Here is a 19335-nt window from a genome sequence, read left to right on the forward strand (position 1 = left end):
TACCAGTATTGTCTTTACCTGGTCTGCCAGCACACACACAAAAACTGCAATGGTGAAATTAGTAATCAATTCCATGATGATTAGGAGTAAACAATAAATGATGATGTAGTCCTTTAAAATAATTTTTTTTCCCCCAAGTTCATTTAAGAAAGGAAAAGGAGCAAAGTGTCAGAGGTCCTATCATCAGTGGAACTTTCAGGAAATGTTAATGTCCTAAAGTTTCAGTTTGGGTTGCAATATATCATCTAGGTAAATGGTAACACATATCAGGAGAAGTTGCAGAAGGTGCTGAATGTAGCTTATAACATTACTCAAACCTCCTTCCCCTCCATCGGCTCCATCTATACCTCCCGCTTCCTAGCAAAGGCAGCCTACATACTGAAGGACCCATCCCACCTCTGGCACACTCTTTTCCCTCCTTTCATTGGGAAGAAGGTTCAAGAGCACGAAACAAGAAGATTCAAAGACAGTTTCTTCTCCGCAGCCATCAGACACCTTTACATTTACTTTTTATGTTGTCTGAGAGTCAACAAAATGGGAGACAGTGGAAGCCTCAAATAAAAATATAAAATACTAGAAACACTCAATAGGTCAGGCAGTATCTGATGAGATGGAAATATACAGTGGATGCCTGATCATTGATTTTTAGTTTTCATTTAATATCTCCTAATGTGGCTCAGTGTCATATTTTACTTATTAATACTCCTGGTGACATTTTACTAGGTTAAAACATTTCATAAATATACACTATTGTTGTACCATTCATTCATTCTATCAAGTGTAAAAAATTAGAGTTTTTAATTATTCTGCAAACCATATTTTGTACAGACACTAGGCCGAAGAGCCTGTTCTTGTCTGCACTGTTCTATCTTCTGTCCTGTATCATGAATAAATGGCATCAGAATAAATATTTTGCTTAAAGTAATGGGGAATCTTTAAAAAAAAACAAATAAAATTCTGATATGTCCCTATCACATAGTTGCAAAACAGCATTGCCACTTTGTTCAAACAAAGGGAAGCTTGAGGAACTCACTGGCTTGGGTTATTGTCTCAGGTAGGCAACAAACAACATAAAGGACCCCCAATGCCCTGGGTACAACATCTTCGCACTGCTCCCATTAGGCAGAAGCCTAAAGTCCAACACCTCTAGGTTCAAGAACAGTTATTTTAACAACAACCCCGTACTACCCTAACCCTAACCATAAACCACCTCGGGACCACCAAAAGATATACCTGCATGATTGAAAAATTGCTACAGTATTTATATATTTATCTTTTTACATTCATGATCTCTTTTTCTGTCGAGACATATTGTGGTCTATTGTAGCTGGTGTATCTTGAGTACCTGTGTGGCTGCAGCAAGTAAAGAGTTCAGGGCATCTGTAGATTGTTCTTGTATATATGACAATAAAATCTTATCTTGACGAGACGCCAGAAAGGGACATGATCTGAAACGTTAACTGATCATTTTCATGTACAGATGTTCCCTGACCTGCTGAGTCCCGTCGGTATTCTTCGCTCAAGATTCCCACGCCTGCAGTGTTCTGTGTTTCTCTGTTGCCACCTTGTTGTGCCGTGCTCTCCGCATTCCCAGTTGCTGTGCACACATACACAGAACATAGTTGTTTTTCTCTTTTATCCTCATTGGTGGATAATCAGAAAAAACCTGGTAATACAAGATGAGGGTGCTGCATTATGTCAGAGATAAGGTAGGTTTCATGACAAATATTTTTCCATTTACAGCAGGCTGACATTTAGAAGGCTCACAAATGAGGTTAGCAGCTTTCTGCTTGCAGAAGTCCTGTAGCTCACACATGTCAATGAACACAGTGCCACAATGAAAGTCAACACAGGACAGCTGTTTAATGGAAGAATTTGTGTGTTCAAAGCAATATCTATTTATTTTCAGGTGAAGAATGAAATGAGCTTTCTGTATGCAGCCAACTATTTAGGTATCTTCCTCTTCTAAATTAGCATTCGCCTCACACAGAAATGTTGGGTGAGGTTTAATTATTTTCAGTCATATTACTGTATATCCTGATATTATCTTTAAATATACAAACATATTTAGGTTTAGAAACTAATATTACCCAGAATGGACATTCCATCAACCCGGTGCACCAAGAATGTAATGTGCAGTGTTGACAAAATATCCTGTCGATCAGGTTTATTATCATCTGACTGTAAATACACAACCAGACTAAACAACAGTTCTCTCGAACATGGTGCACACACAGTACACGGCACCCAATAATCACATGAATAAAGAAATTACATAAAACAAATAAATAAATAAATAGATGGATATTTTGGAATGATTGTATCAGTCACAAGATACCATTCATCAATCTCACAGCCTGGGGGAAGAAGCTCATCCCCAGCCTGGTAGTCCTGACATTGATGCTTCTGTACCTCCTCCTTGATGGTAATGGGTCAAAGGTACTGTGTGCTGGATGGAAAGGGTCCTCGATAATTCTTTGAGCCCTATTTAAGCAACGATCCCAGTGAAATCCATCAATAGAGAAAAGGGACACCCCCAGTGATCTTCTCGGCTCTTTTAATGATCTTCTGTATTGACTTCCGGCCAATGCTTTGCAGCTACTGTCCCACACAATGATGCAGTCAGACAGGACCCTCTCAATTGTGTTCTTGCAAAATCTTGTCATGATAGGGGCCAGTAGCATTGTCCTACTCAATCTCCCCAACAGAGCCCCCCTAAGCTTGGTATATTGTGTACCGTAGTTTTTTTTTAGTGCTGCCTGCTCTCTCCCGCGGCCCACTGTCTCACTCTGTCCCACTCTGCCTCCCCTTAGTTGCTTAGGCCTAACCCTAACACTAATCCAAACACTAACGTGAATCCTAACCTTAACCCTAACCCTAGGTCTGTCAGATTGTGAGGGCAATGCCGTGAACGCAATCTGAGATATCCTAGCACCAGGGTATCATTCAGGATATTCAATCTCTTCCACGGAGCTTCTTATCAGTCATCCTAACTATGGAACCCCTATCACTCCAGGTCGCCTCTTCTCCCTTTTTTAGCCACAGACTCTATGCCAGAGACCTGATCGCTATGGCCTGTCCCTGGAAGGTCATCCCCTGCAACAGTATCCAAAATATACCCAAAATAAGTTTTCCAATCTCAGCCAAGAGCCTTTCCAACTGACAGAAATTTCACTTTATGGATAAGTCTCGGAATCCTCAACTTTTGCTTCTCCCAACTGTCCCATGATTCTGAAAGTGAAAGTGAATCATTCTCCTGGTCAGAGGGTGTGGGTCTGGATTGGAGTTAAACAAGAATGTTTAGCAGATGCCGGGGTCCAGTGCAATACACAAATGAGATGGTAAAACTCAGCAGATCACGCAGTGTCTATAGGAAGTAAACGATAAGTAAGGTATCAGGCCTGGGTCCTTTGAAAGGTTGATGTGTCTGGTTATCTGTGGAACAGCAGACTTCAGGTCCCAATAGGTCCCAAACTAGAGATTTTCAACCTGTGCTAAAACTCTAATGGTTCCATCCTCTCGTGATTTTACCTAATACCAGCATCTATCTCCATCCTATCCCAGAACTTACGCCTTTATTCATTCCACCTACCCCCCTTCTTTTAGCTTTATTGACTTCTAACCTCATCTTAAATCCCTGACTTTAATTGTTCACTTTTAAACCATTCATTCAATAACGTATTTTCAGAAGTTATGCATGTGGTATAAAAAAATCCCCCCTCCCTCCTTCCCACTCCTCCCCCGCAAAACCCCCCAAAAACTAAAAATAAAAAAAACCTAAAGGACTGGAAAATATCAAGAAAATAAATTGTATAAAGATTTTAATAATATAGTGGTTCCGGGAGTTACCAAGAGAGGGAGTTAACTGAGAGCTTATTAAGCATTCATACCTACATCAGTAAATAGGGGCACCAAATCTTCCAAAATACCTGATATCTATTTCATAAATTATAAGTAATCTTTTCAAGTGGTATACAGCTGTGTAGCTCTGTATTCCACCTCTCCATTCCTGAATCTATATCTGATTTCCAAGTAACAGCTATACACTTCGTAGAAACTGCTAAAGCAATTCATGCAAATTCATTTTGATACATAGTTAATTTCAATTTAGCTCTTATAATCTTAATATTACCCAACAAAAACAGGTAGTAGTGTCTCCACATACACATGCACACTCTATACCAGGGGTGTCAAACTCAAATTCACAGAGGGCCAAAATTAAAAACTTGGACTAAGTCGAGGGCCGAACTAAATATTTATTGAAAATTTTCAACAACATCTGCATGTTTTCTCTTCTTTCAACATATGTAATGTTAAACTTTTTCTTATTAAAATAAATGTTTAATAATAGTTTTGGATAAACTCTTTCCAGAAGCATTAACAAATGAGAAATAAAATATTCAATAAATAATATTTCTCTATAGAGGATTTGTCAAAAGTTACTAGTGTGCTGTCGAATAGTAAAATCTGAGGGCTATTGAGAATGTGGGAGAATAACATGATTCCTGAAACAATCAAATGGGTGACTGATTGTGGGCATGAACTCTTGCAGGGTTATTTGCCATGCCCTTTTTCCATTGGTACAGATATCCTTTGATTTACACACTTTTCAAGTTTATGCCTAATGAGCTTGTATCCAGATGCAGGACCATTTTTAACCAGGAATATATTTATCACTGTGACATGAAACTATTGGAAGATTGTTTTATTCTGAGATTAAAGTTCATAATACTTACTCAGGCCTGTGTGCGGGAGGGCGGGGTTTGCGGGCGATCGGGTTGGACAACGACAGTGCGGGGGCATCGGCTCTCGCTGCAGGGCGGCATCTCGGCGGATCAGCGGCCCCGTCACCATAAGTCGTGGGTCGGCCTGCGGCAGGGAGGGGGAGTGGGCAATGGTCCTGGCGAGGTCAGGCCCCCCCTGAGTTTCTGCCGGACCCCCCTTGACCTGCTGAGTTTCTCCTGGACCCCCTTTGACCTGCTGAGTTTCTGCCCGACCCCCCTTGACCTGCTGAGTTTCTCCCAGACCCCCCTTGACCTGCTGAGTTTCTCCCGGACCCCCCTTGACCTGCTGAGTTTCTCCCGGACCTCCCTTGACCTGCTGAGTTTCTCCCGGACCCCCCTTGACCTGCTGAGTTTCTCCTGAACCCCCCTTGACCTGCTGAGTTTCTCCCGGACCCCTCCCCCTTGACCTGCTGAGTTTCTCTCGGACCCCCCTTTGACCTGCTGAGTTTCTCCCGGACCTCCCTTGACCTGCTGAGTTTCTCCCGGACCCCCTTTGACCTGCTGAGTTTCTCCCTTCTGGTGTTTTTACGAGAACCACAGACTTTCGCTCATACATTGATGAGGGGGATCAAGGGCCAAACATTGTCAGGTACCTCTCTGCTGGATAAAGGATACGGTTTAACCCGCCGAGTTTCTCCAGTGTTGGGTTTTCACGAGGTAGAGTCAAAGGGCCGAAGGGCCTGTTTCTGATCTGTAATGTTCTACGGACCCTGCTCTTCTTTCCATGCCGGTGTCCCAGGACCTTTCCTGGGCAGTCTCCGCGCTCAGGACCGCGCTGGGATCCCGGTCAGTGGTGGAGGAGCAGGTGAGTGCAGCTAATCCTGATCCAGCCCACACCACTCCTGAGATTGGCGGGGGGGGGTTCCACCCTACCTGCCCGACCAGCCTCGCTCTCCACGTGTACTCCGGGCACCCGCCGTTGGTCCGGTGGGAAGACGCAGGGTGGCCGGCGCCCCCATCGCCTGGCGGGGAACCCCAATCTTCCCTCTGGCGTCCCGACTCCATCTGCAGCTCCAAGAAACGCTGTGCCACTGGGGTTCCGGGCGCTGGGAAGCGGCCTTGGCTTCCCCTGACACCGGCCAGGCCGTGCTGCGGTGGGGGGGTGGGCGGGGGGACTTGACAGCGTGTTTATAAAACCACCCACCACTACTTTTCAAGGACCAGGATTTTTCTCTCTCTCTCTCTCACCCTGGGAAACAACGGTTACTGTGCATGCGCTATACTGGCACGGCGGCCAGCGGGCCACCTCTAATACATTTTTGATTTGATCTTGCGGGCCAAATATAATTATATCTGGCCCGCGGGCCAGAGTTTGACATGTGTGCTCTATACACAGCACCTAGTAAACACACGTACTGTATATACATACAGGTGGATTTTAAAAATAACATGTATATAAACATGTTGGAATTTACACAGATACTTCATATCTTGCAGTTTATTTTGCAGTGTCTTTTGACTTATACATCAAAAGAGGAAGGTATAATTTAAAATTTTGCATATGGTCTGTTGAATTTGTAATGGAGATATACAGAATCAGAATGATTTTGTTAAGTATTGTTTATCTTGCAAGTAATTCTTCCATTGTTATCAGCAAAACAGATTTCATTTCTACAGTGTCTTTCAAGTTGTTCCAAATCATCTCCAAACTAATAAAGTGCATTTCACTCAAAATGACTTGTGTAATATAAGAAATGGAATAGTTAGTCTCAGTCATGGTTAATCTGTGCAGAAGTGTTACAAAATTCAAGATTCTTTATTGTCATCTACTAATGCATAATATGTAGTAATCCACAAAGAATCACAGTGCCAATCGGATGTAGATCAAAGGGGGTAGCTCAGTATTGTGCATGACAACTCAACACCTTGTTGGCCTGAACTACATTTTGCCTTTTCAACAAGAAGCAGCTCTGTGTTGGCTGGTTGGGATCCATGATGATCTATTTGGCTTTGAACTCCATGGATCTCAGTCATGGAGTGGTGTTGGCTGAGGCAGTAAAGAACTGAGTGAGGTCTGCACTCTGGCCAATGACTCAGGTTTATGCCCCATTCTGAACACTGAAGCAAGCTGACTCAAAGGAGTCAGCCAAAGATAATAGCCCAAATATGGAAATTCCCTCAGAACAGCCCTGGCAGAGTTAAATTAGTTTACTCTCTCATGGTCCAAGATGCAGTGGAAAGCTTAGTTCAGGTATGGCAAAACAATAAACAATGACCACTCTTTGGCACCATTTTGGATTCAAAAATTCCCAGAAAACCAGATGGTAAAGTAGAGTAATGTGGTTAATCTTGAGAAACCAAAAACTTGAGCAAACAGCAAGGAGCTGGTGCAAGACTCAGTGGGTCTGGCAGCGTCTGTGGGGCTAAATGGCCAATTAAGTTTCAGGTCGGGACCTTTTATGGTGATTAAACCTGACAAGGGTCAAACTGAGATTCGAGCATTGTGACATAAGGGAACAATCAGATTCAGTTCCTGTGGCCACCTGCTATTCCAGGAGCTACTTGGTCCTCAGAATATGGATGGGAATCAGGCACAAAGAGTCATTCCGTGCCGTCAGCCACTGTCTTGGGATGAATAATGTCTGTGTCCACCATTATTGTCGTGGATCTGGGAACTACGAGAGTAGCAATCACACTCTCCCTGGATATGCCACAATGACAGAGTGAGTTGGATTTATAAGCTCAAATCATTAGTGCTTGGCTTGAATCTGAGATTGTCTTGCTCAGACTAAGCTCTTGTACTGCAGATCAGGATTATGCAGAGTTTGCAGATGTCACTGCTGTCAGATTTGTGTTAATCTTTAAATTAATGTTAAACTCTATTTTATAAAAAATGTCTGAGTAAAGTAAATTATAGTTAAAATATTGTATCTGTATTCTTAGTAAGTTAGCTGTAGGTTGGTATAGGGTCGCACACAGGCCACAGCACATTTATAGGGAACCATTGTTTTCTAAGAAGAATATTCATTCTTGGAATCGATGCATCTTGGACAGCCAAATGGATCTTAATTATTCAAGGAAGCCATTTGTTTTTAATAAAAACAACTTAAGTCTCTTAAATAGAGATGAGGTCAGAGGTTGTTATGGATATGGAATAATTTTGAAAAAGGAACAGAATTTTGTTAGAAATAAAACTGATGGTCATGTGGTTTCCAAGAATTGGGACTCACTTTGGTGATGATATACAGTCACATGATTTGGAGAACTATATCCCCGAATTCAGACATTTTGAGTTCCGTTTTGGAAGAGTTCAGTTTGGAGAGCACTGAAGTCAAAACCCCTGTGACACAGGAGTTGAAAACTTGTTAAAGGCAGGGTTAAGTTACAGTAACCAGAATTGGTGGTGTTTGTCCTGAGACAAGGGGAAGACTGAATCAGTGGCTTTTTAAATAAGGAAATCTACTTCACTATCTGTTTGGAAAAGAGGAAAGATTTATATCGGGTCTATTTTTGTACATCTACTTCATTTAACCCTTGTCTGGGTTTGTGAATTCATTATGGAAGGAAATAGCCACATTGTGAGTAAAGAAGCCTGAAAATATGATGTTTAAAAACGCTTTATAATTATTTTGGAACTGAGAATTTAAGACCTTCAAGCAAGACTAAAATGATGCTGAACATTTAAAGATTGATTTATCAGAGTGAGACTTTAATTATACACACACACACATTTGTGCATAGTGGGGTAAGTTTAGAGATAAGTAAGAAATGTAATGTTGTTAATAGTTTAATTAAAAAACTATTATTTTGAATTGACCATTGTCTGGTGAATTTTCCATTGCTATTTTTGCTTTAGTCTCTTTAGTCCCAAAAATGAGGGTTGTTAATTTGTAATACTGCAGGCTCATATTTTCCAAACTCTAGTTGCTATTAATGGCTTTCAACATTATTTCAGGTGCATTTAAGAACAACCTTTTGAAAACTGAGTCATTTTTCGGCTTGAATTACTATTCCTCTCCCTCAAGTACCAGCAAACCTGGACGTTTCATGATTATCATTACCGGTACTATTTTGTTCTCAAATTCAAAATGTACTTAATAATTTGAATTTAAACAGCTCGTGCCTCTGGGGAGTTTCAAGTGTATATTTTTGGATCAATAATGCTTCCTCTGGGCACTAGTTTGAGAAGTTAACCAGTCCACCACAATGCCATGCAGTGCTAAGTTATTGATCCCCGCTGGGTCACGAGCAAGAAGGAAAAGTAAAGCGATCCAGGATTCTCGCTACTGAATCCTATTTTTGGAAGATGGACACTGAGTGAAACTAGAAGTAGAATTTAACTAATGGCTCCCCAGCATCAAACTGAAGTTCAAGTTTAGTATCATTTGATTGAACATATACCAATGGACTAAACCACAGTGCACAAAATTACACACACAAAATATAAAGTACATAATAATCACCTAGAACTTTTTATAAATAAATAAATAAATAGAGATTTCTTTATATATGAATACTTTAGGATGATTTACTCAATTACAGGTACTGTTCGTCAATCTCACAACCTGCAGGAAGAAGCTGGCAGTCCTGACTTTGATGCTCCTCTACCTCCTTCCTGATGGTAGTGGGTCAAAGATACTGTGCACTGGATGGGAAGGGTCCTCTATAATTTTTTGAGCCCTATTTAACAATGTTCCCTGTAAATGTCAACAAAGGAGAGGGAGACCCCTGTAAATGTCTTGGTTATTTTTATGATCCTCTGTATTAACTTGCAGTCTGAAGATTTGCAGTTGCCGTACCACACAATGATGCAGCCGGACAGGACACTCTCAATTGTGCACCTGTAAAATGTTGTGAAGATGGGGGCCATCAGCGGAAATACTGGCTGAATCTGTTAGTTTTATCATTTTTGTATCTGGTCATCAGTCATATATTTTTGACTTCTTTCACAGTTAACTGGTTCTGGTGGAGCAAACTAATGATAATGAGGAGGAGGAGGAGGAGGAGCAGGAGGAGGAGAAGAAGAAGATGATTTCATTTGAAATAAGGCATTGACGGAGGAGATAATGTCAAGAAGTTTTCCAGTACAAGGGGTCATATTCTAAGGATAAGGGAGAAGCCATTTAAGATGGAGATGAGGAGAACTTCACTCGAGAGTTTTAACCTCGTGGAACTCGCGACCACAAAACATTGTTAATACCAGTTCAGTAGAATATCCAAAAGATAGTTGCATGTGGTCCTATTGGCTAAAAATAGGCTACTGAGGTTGTATGATCAGCCTTGATTGTAGTGAATGGTGAGGGATTGAATGGCGCTCTATTTTCTGTAATTCTACAAGTTGAGATCTCATTGAGAAAGTAATTATTCACCAGTTAATGGCTGAAAAGAAAATATACAGTATGACTCAGAGTCCATTTAGCTCCTTGAGATTGTTCTCTTACTCAGTGAGAACATTTGTACAGTTTATGTTTACACCTCTTTAACAAAAAGGTCGTTGGTTTCTGGCAACATGACCTTCAGCTGGTGAATGCCTCTCATTAACCCAAAATCACACGAGACATTTTGGAGAAGTTTAATCAACTAAAGGCACACGGGAGATACTAGAACCTGAAGCTAAACATGATCCGCTGAAGGAGCTCAGCAGGTTGAGCACCATCAGTGGGAGAAAAGAAGTGGTCGACATTGCGAGCCGAAACATCAACCATTACTTTTCTCCCACGACCCTGCTTGTCCCGCTGAGTTCCCTCCAGCAGATTGTGTTTAAATCAGCTAAAGCTCTTGGAATAGGCTGATGAAGAATATCAATTTTTAAAAATGGACTTTAGGATTGACATTGGAAAAGTATTTCCACTTTATTTATGAGGAGGTATAAATAGAAGAGAGTCACTGATAAATGCAGTAGAGAATTGAACAAAATATCTCACCCAAAGTGAGGTGGGACTATGGGAAAAGGGAATTGAATCAACACATGAGGACCAGAGAACTGAAAGGTGAAGGGAGATGGATGCAAACTGCCTCTGCATTTTATGAACATGGAACAGTGGCATCATATTGTTTGTCCTTCCAAACTGCACAAAACCAAAGCCAGTTCCAATGTTGAAACTGCTGCTGGGTAAGGATCTTGGAGAAACAAGTTTTAAATTCTCAAAATGGAATCGAAATTTCCCTTTGCATGTGCTTATTTTAATCAAATTTTCGATTTCTGGTCCAGCTCTGGAACATGTCCTGAGTTTATACAACCCAGGTGCTCTTTATTTAATCAATGGGGAATGTCGATAAGCTTTACCAAAGTTCAAGATGCCATTCCAGTTCTAAATATATCCTGACCGGGAGCAGGCCACCAATCACAGCAGGTCAAAATAAGCCCATGCAGCACCCAGAAAGATCAGATAACACCTGGTGTCTTTCGGGAAATATTAGCCAGTTTAGTAGATATGTGCAAGCAACCTTTTAGATCTCTAACATCTTGTCACCAGGAGAACTCTATGAACTGCTTCAGCAAAATGATCCACTTCCATTCACTTTTCTTTATCATGTTCATATTAATATACAGGATGAAAACAGGCCCTTCGGCCCAACTTATCAGTGCCAACCAAACTAGTCCCCTTTGCCTAGATTTGGCCCATATCCTTCTCAACCATATACCTCCCTGAATCTCATTTAAACATCGTTAGTGTTCCTGCATCTGACTCTTCCTCCAAAATAAGACTATTATATACCAAGGATTAAATGACTAAAAATTAAGCTGGCATCTTTAAAGCACTCTTACGCTGGAATTTTGTCCAGAGAATTCAATCATGCTTCGACATCAACAAAGCCAATAATGAGGGACTCAGAGGGTCTGGCATCCATGGGGAATAATGATCAGTCGGTGTTTTGGGTACCAAATTAGTAATGATTTTATGTGAAGTACTGTATTCCTTCCAGCACCTGGTCTTAGCAAATGTTTTATATATTTCAGTATCATTGGTTTGAGGACCATTGTTCCTCTTAACATTGGCACATGATTAGGAATCAGGAATTCAGGACATGATTTCAGTGCTTCCAGAAGCTGGGGACATTGGCAGATTGGTGAAGTGAACTGATTGAAGAGCAACTTAATTCAGTGGAATTGCTGTCCATTGATTGGTAAAGGGAACTATTTGTGGCATAAGTGCATCTTGTGAGAAGGCAGCACAGATGGATGAGGCGTGCACCATCTAGCGCCTTCTTGTGATAACGCAGCTAAACATGACGTTGGTTTGGTCACCCAAAATACTGTGTGCCATTCCCGTCACCGCATGAGAGAAAGGAGGTGGTGGGACTGAAGGTTGTGCAGAAGAGCTCCACCATCACATTGCTTATAACAGAGGGCTTGTCCAAAGGAGAGACTAGTTAGGCTGGGATGAAATGCAGGAGGCTGAGGGGTGACCTTACGGAGGTTTATAAAATCATGAGGGTTCGATAAGGTAGATCAATGGTTCTCAACCTTGTTTCCACTTTAAGTAATTCCATACTAATCACAGAACACCTATGGCATTCAATGCTGTAAATGCTCGGTGATTAGTAAGGGATTTCTTAAGGTGGTATGTGAGTGGAAAAAAAACCTTGAGTATCACTGAGTTAGATAGTCACATTCTCTTTCCAAGGGTAGGGTAATCTGTAGGGGCATAAGGGAGAAGTATGGAAAACCCTTTCATTAAACACACAGTATCTAGTAGCATCAAGAAAAATGTGCAGGAGCATCAAAATCAGGTCTGTGAGATAAATATGGAGTATCCTGTAACTAAGTAAATAACAGCAAAATATTTATATACTGTTATCGTTTGGTCAGATAATAAACTTGAAGTAGAGAATGCAGATTCAAAGGGAGAGGGGAAATATTTAACAGAGATCTGACAGTTTCACACAGGGGGGGGGTGAGTATGTGGAACATGCTGCAAGAGGAGCTGGTGGAAATGGGTACAATCACAGCTTTTGCAAAGGATTTGAACAAGAAAATGGGCCTTCTAATGACATCATGTGATGGTGATCACGTTTGCTGTCGTACATATTGTACAATGTACGTATGAAATGGAATTCTCACTTTCTGTAAGTACTTCCTGAAATGAAAACTACAGGAGTATACATTAAATTAAAAATGGATAATAAATACAAAAGATACATGGTGAATCAATATTTACAGTTACCATAGTGTGAAAGAAAGAGTGCAGCAATCCTTCTGCTGTATCAGAATAGTCCTATAGGGGAGGGTCAAGAGCCCAATAGCTGTTGGAAAAAGACCTGCTGCTGAACCTGGTCTTCAGCCCTCTGTACCTTCTTCCTGAATGAGAAGAGGTTGCGACTAGGTCGATGAGGATCCTTTATGATATTGTCCGCCTTTGTGAGGCAACACCTCAGATAGATGTCAGAGTCAGGATTTATTGTCATGAACAAGTCATGAAATTTCTATAAAAAATAAAAGAGCAATAAAGTAAAGCAGCGTCTGTTGTTCATTGATATTCGCAAATCTGACGGCAGCCAGGAAGAAGCTGTCCTTGTGCCACTGAGTGCTCGTCTCTAGGCTTCCGTACCTCCTTCTCAATGGTAGCAGAGTGAAGAGGCCAGGGCCTGGGTGATGGGGGTCTTTGAGGATGGAGGCTGCTTTTTTAAGACGCCGCCTCATGTAGATGTCCTCATTGGAGTAGTTTGGTGCCTGTGATGCCACAGGTCGTGCTAACAACCCTCTGGAGTTTTATTCTTGTCCTGAGAATTGGCACCTCTGTACCAGGCAGTGATGTAATCAGTCAGAATTTTCTCTATGGTCCATCTGTAGGAGTTCACGTGAGTCTTCGGTGTCATACCGAATCTCCTCAGACACCTCACAAAGTACAGCTGTTGGGGAGCCTTCTGTGTGATTGCATCAATATGGAGGCTCTAGGACAGATCACTGAGATGTTGAGACCTAGGAATTTGTTCATCCCTCTCCAACTACTGACCCCTCAATTAGGACTGAGTCATGTTTCCCTGACTTCACTTATTTCTTCAGATCAGAGCCCATGTTTGCAGCATTCTGAACTTGTGGGCACTCAAATGATCAAACCTGACCATGATGCAACCAGTTAAACAAGAAAGTCTGCAGTTACTGGGGCCAAGTGCAATACCCAAAAGTGCGGGAGGAACTCAGCAGGTCATGCAGCATCCACAGGAAGTGAAGGGTGACCAGCATTTTGGACCTGGGACCTTTGTCAGGTATAAGAAAAAGACAGATGGTTGATAAAAAGGTATCGGCAGGGGGAGAGGAGAGGAGGGAGGAAGGGGCAGAGGACGGAGCACAGAGGTCCAAGGTGCAGACAGGTGGGAGGGTGGAAGAGAAAAAAAGCTGAGAAGTGATAAGAGAGAGGCTAAGAAACCTTAAATGCAGTGTCACTCTCTGATAGGAGGAATAGAAAGGGGTGGGGAGCTGAAGGAAAGGAGACAGAGGGGTAGGGAAAGAGAGAGACACACAGGGGAGGGGTTTAATGGAAATTGGAGAAGTCAATATCTATGCCGTCTGGTTGGAGAGTGCCCAGATGGAATACAAGGTGCTGTTCCTCGAATTTGTATGCCACCTCATCTACAACCACTAGGTTCAGTGCCAGGAGATATATATATATATATATAGTGATGAACTAGACAAAGGAATTGTCTACAATATATCTAAATTTGCAGAGGACACAAAGCTGGGTGGGAGTGAGAGCTGTGAGGAAGTTTCTAAGTCACTATAGGGTGACTTGGACAGATTAGGAGGGTAGGCAAATGTATGGCAGATATAATACAATGTCAATAAATATGGGATGATCCACTCTGATGGTGGCATAGTAAGCGCAAATCTATTACAATGCCTACGACCTGTGTTCGACTCCGACGCCGTCTGTGAGGAGTTTGTGCTTTCTCCCTGTCAACTGCAGAGGTTTCCTCCAGGTGCTCCGATTTCCTCCCACCCTCCAAAAACATGTGAGGTTGGTAAGTTAATGGTGCTTAATCAGGCATCAGGGATTTCATGGGCTGGAATAGATTTCTACCATATTTTAAATAGATTTAAAACAACAACAAAAAACCAGGAAACCAGATCTGAACAGTGAGAAATTAGGATTGGGGGAGGGGCAATGAGATCTGGGTGTCCCGGTTCACTAGTCATTGTGAAGAAAGCCAATGGCATGAAGAAATCATCAGGTCAGACAGCGTCCATGGCTTAATGGTTTGGGTGCAGATAGGCCTTTATTATGAGAAGTTTGGAGCATAGAAGCATGGAGGCCACATCTTGAATATTTTGTGCAGTTTTGGTCAATTGAGGAAGGATATTCTTGTTGTTGAGTAGGAGCAATGAAAGTTCACCAGACTGATCCCTGCGACTGACGTGTGAAGAAATATTGGATAGACTCAGATTATTCTTAGCAGATCATAAATCAGTCCAGTTAATAAATGTTCTTAAACTCGACAGGAGGGGTGACTGAGAAGAGAAACAGAACCAGGGCCCCAATTTCTTCACCTCTCCCTGTATACCCTCAGTTAGGAATAATTTTGTGAAATAAGCTCACAGCTTATTTCATAGAGATCAAATAATTTCCTCTCAGAACATTTCTGCAGCGAGTCGAGGTTTTCTACAGCAGGCTGCAAGGGAGCCTGAACCCAATTGAAGTTTAGCAGCTTGAATTGATGGGACTGTCAAGATGTCTTATTCATTCAAGTAAAGAACCTGCAACACAAAAGCAGGGTCATTCATTCTATTGTGTTCATGCTGGGGTGAGCTTGTCAATTACACACTACAACCATATTACACCCACCCGGCCACTGGAGCAGCTCCCCTGAAATCACGGGACAGTTCCCTGTGTCTCGAATGCTTTGTATACAGTTTAAATGCAGCTGTTCCTATTCTCTGCATTTTCCCTGGGAAATTATGGTCCAATTATTGGGGAAGTAGCTTCCTCAAAAAAGTTGATGAGGTGATGGTTATGTTGATCATTCACTGTCAGAATCGTAAGTACAATGTACAGATACATCAAAATTCTTACTTACTGCAGCCACAGAAGAACATAAAATCCACTATCTCCAATAGTAAAATTTAAATTACACAATATGCTATGACAGAAAAGCAGGCCATAAATATGAAAAATAGATAAACAAGCACCCTCAGTTGCAATTAGTGCAAAAGAATGTGATGCTTCCATAGTGCAGCCAGATCTTTTGCTGGTCCTGGAGTAGCTTATGGTCAATGTTGGTGTAGGATGGGGAGCTTCAGGGGCTTGATAGATCCTGGAAATATTTGTTCTCAAATCTTGAGGTGCTGTACTTCAGACTTCTGTGCATTCTGCCTGAAGGCAGCAGTGAGATGGGATTGTGACTTTGTATGCTGCTGGTCTATCACCTTTTCTTCTCTTCTTGGACAGTCCTTGTGATGAAGTGTGATATTCCTCCACTCTAATTCCATGTGCTTTGGGGTGACTGATAGGACCAGGCTGGGAACCATCAACCTGGTACGTTGGGTCAGGAGGTGCTTGTTGGAGCAAATGTGCGGCTTGCTTGAAATGTGGTTCACTCATTCCATTATTTACTCTGGAGTTCTCCAAGCAAATCGACTCACTGACATCTTGAAAGCTCCTTCTACACATGGTCCCAGGGTTTTCAGAAGGTGGTTGGCTTGTTATGCAACTTTCCCCAACTCCAACCTGTTGGCTGACACCACATTGTCAATATGACCTTGCTATCTTCCATCCTAATATCTGAGCAACTGTCTTGCCCTCATCATAGGGGAGCTTGTGTGTACAAATTGTGAACCCAGTTTCCTACTTTACAATAATGACTACACTTCAAGGAACTCAAATGGCGGCCACAACCTTTTGGAAGATTTTAAATTTGTGATTTGGAAGCACAATTCTTTAACTCAAATGTAGATTCTCATTCAGTGATGTGCTGCTGTCAGTTTGGTGATTGGGGCCAACAGCCTCTCATGAGGTACTCCATCAAAACTGGGCAAACTCTGTTCAATTCCCTGAAGCATTCCCTTGTCCACTCTGAAGTGCCAATCTGCTGGTTCATTTTAACTACAACAATTTCAGCAATTAGTTTGCAGTTATATAGCACCATCATTCAGGTTCAAGCAGCCATGAGCACCTCACATTCCACAGCTCATTTGTCGATGATGAGTTTATTGTCATATACAATGTGCAGATCCACCAAAATTGTTACTTGCTGCAGCTGAACAATTACTACTGACTGTACAGACAGTCCTTTTGTGCTGTTGGAACAGTCCATGATTAGTGTAACAAGGAGAGATTCAAGAGTCTGATAACTGTTGAAAGTTATCTATACATGAATTTAGAGGTGCTGGTCCTCAGGCTTCTGCCCAATGGTAGCATGAGAACCATCTACAAATGGTATACATGTGTAGAAGGAGCATTCAAGATGGCAGTGAATCCATTTGCTTGGAGTATATAGAAGTCTAGAGTAAATAATGGAAGGAGAGAAACACATTCAAGCCAGCCACCCGTTTACCCCGTCAAGCACCTCCTGACCCAACTGTGCCAGATTAATGGCTCCCAGCCTGGTCCTATCAGTCGCCCCAAAGCACATGGAGCTAGAGTGGAGGAAAGTCGTACTTCTTCACAAGGACTGCCCAACAAGATACCATGGTAGTGAGCTGTATAAAGAAGGAGGGAGATTGGAAACCTGGATGAATGATCCACCAACAGCAACCTTGCACTCAATGTCACCAAAACTAAAGAGCTGATTGTTGACTTCAGGAAGGGAAAGCCAGAGGTGTACAATCCAATGATCATTGGGAGATCAGAGATGGTAAGGGTGAACAAATACAAGTTCTTAGGAGTCACTACCTCAGAGGATCTTTCCTGGATCGAATGCACTAAAGGTATCATGAAGAAAGCACATCAATGCCTCTACTTCCTCAGGAATTTGTGGAAGTTTGGTATGACACCAGTAGTCCTGGCAAATTTCTACAGATGTGTGGTGGAAAGTTTGCTGACCGGTTGCATCACAATCTGGTATGGGGACACCAATACCCCTGGGCATTAAGCCCTGCAAAAGATAGTGGACACAGCCCAGGACATCAAAGGCAAAACCCTCCCCACTATTGAAAACGTCTACAGGGAACTTTGCTGTTGGAGGGCAGCAGTGATCATCAAGGATCCACACCACCCAGTTCTGTTCTTGCTGCTACCATCAGGAAAGAGATGTCAGTGCCACAAGACTCACACCACCAGGTTCAGGAAGAGCTGCTACCCCTCCACCATCAGACTCCTCAACAACTAACTCAATCAGGGACTCATTTAAGGATTCTCACTTGTGCACTTTATTGAGTTTGTGGTTCTCTCTGTATTGCACAATTCATTATTTATATTCAGTATCTTTCTTTGTTCACGTGTATACAATGAGTAGTTTTTTTTCCCCCCCAAGAAGTGGTAATTCTGCCTTGCAGCAAAAAGAATCTCAGAATGGTAGATGTTGTCATGCATGTACTCTGACAATAAATCTGAAATCTAAATCTGAGGAGCGCTTGTAACCAGTTTAATGGGGGTCCTTTCTGATGTGGACTGCCTTCTTCAGGCAGTGCCTCACTTAAATGTCTGCAAAGGATGGGAGGTCAGAGCCTGGAATGGACCTGATTATGTTTTCTACCTTCTGTACTCAGAAGCCTCAACAACTTCTACAGGTGCACCATTGAAATCTTTTTTCCCTGTTCCTGACTGCATGTTATCGATCCAAGCAAAATACATTGATCATCCCAGCACAGATCCCACAGATTGCCTTCTCCCTCCGCAGTGAGAGTGACCACATCTAATCCCTCGATAAATACAAAGACTCCAGATGTTGAAATCTTCAGTGAACAATGAGCTGCTGGAGGTATGCTAGTATTGATTGGGGCCCTTTATTGAGAGAGACACTGTATTGATCTTTCCTGATAAAGGGTTTCAACCATAACTGTTGACTGACCATTTCTACGCATGATGCTGGCTGACCAGTGAACCCTTCCATCTTCTCACTGTTTAATTTAATTTAGATATTCCGCATGGTAACAGGAGAGGCCCTTCACTATTGCACCCAATTGACCTACACCCCCGATACATTTTGAAGGGTGGGAGGAAACCGGAGCACCTGGAGAAAACCCCCCGCAGACATAGGGAGAATGTACAAACTCCTTTACCTCTGGTCCCTCCTCTAGTGTACATTCAGTCACTTGCTTTCCGATTCACTTCACACTTCCTTCATTTCAAAGGTTGGTCGTGAGTCCACTGTTAGGCGTCTTATCAAAAGGCTTTTGAAAACAGGTTGTTTTCTTCTTTCCCAGTCCAACATCATTCATTAACATCGCCATCCAGACAGTGGGCAGTTAATCCCTGCTGACACTTCTGCCAACGTTGATACTAATCAACCACAAGAGACTGAAGATGAATGCCGGAGGTTATTTTCCTTTTGCTTTTTGTGGTTGAATAAACCAGGCCAAAACTAAACATGAAGCTCGTGACTGACTGCAGGCAGCAGATCGACAGCCCGTTTCTGCATTGTAACAAACATTGGGACATTAGAACAGCACTCAGGTTGTACACATGTGTGTATTTGAATAGTTATGTTTGTAGATGCGTGTTCATGTCTTGAA

General features: G+C 42.2%; 1 long non-coding RNA gene across 3 annotated transcripts; it reads left to right on the plus strand.

Moving 5' to 3' along the window:
- The first annotated feature begins 7264 nt into the window (after positions 1–7264).
- LOC138744023 (uncharacterized) lies at positions 7265–19130 on the plus strand. Of its 3 annotated transcripts, none has more exons than XR_011345201.1 (3): positions 7265–7447; positions 8680–8787; positions 19027–19130. It is a non-coding gene; the product is annotated as an uncharacterized lncRNA (long non-coding RNA). The 3 variants fall into 3 exon arrangements; XR_011345202.1 differs by lacking the exon at positions 19027–19130 and adding an exon at positions 9677–10110; XR_011345203.1 differs by lacking the exon at positions 19027–19130 and having other exon boundaries at positions 8680–8856.
- The last annotated feature ends 205 nt before the right edge of the window (positions 19131–19335 follow it).

Source organism: Narcine bancroftii, chromosome 10 (assembly GCF_036971445.1).
Source record: "Narcine bancroftii isolate sNarBan1 chromosome 10, sNarBan1.hap1, whole genome shotgun sequence".
NCBI lineage: Eukaryota > Metazoa > Chordata > Chondrichthyes > Torpediniformes > Narcinidae > Narcine > Narcine bancroftii.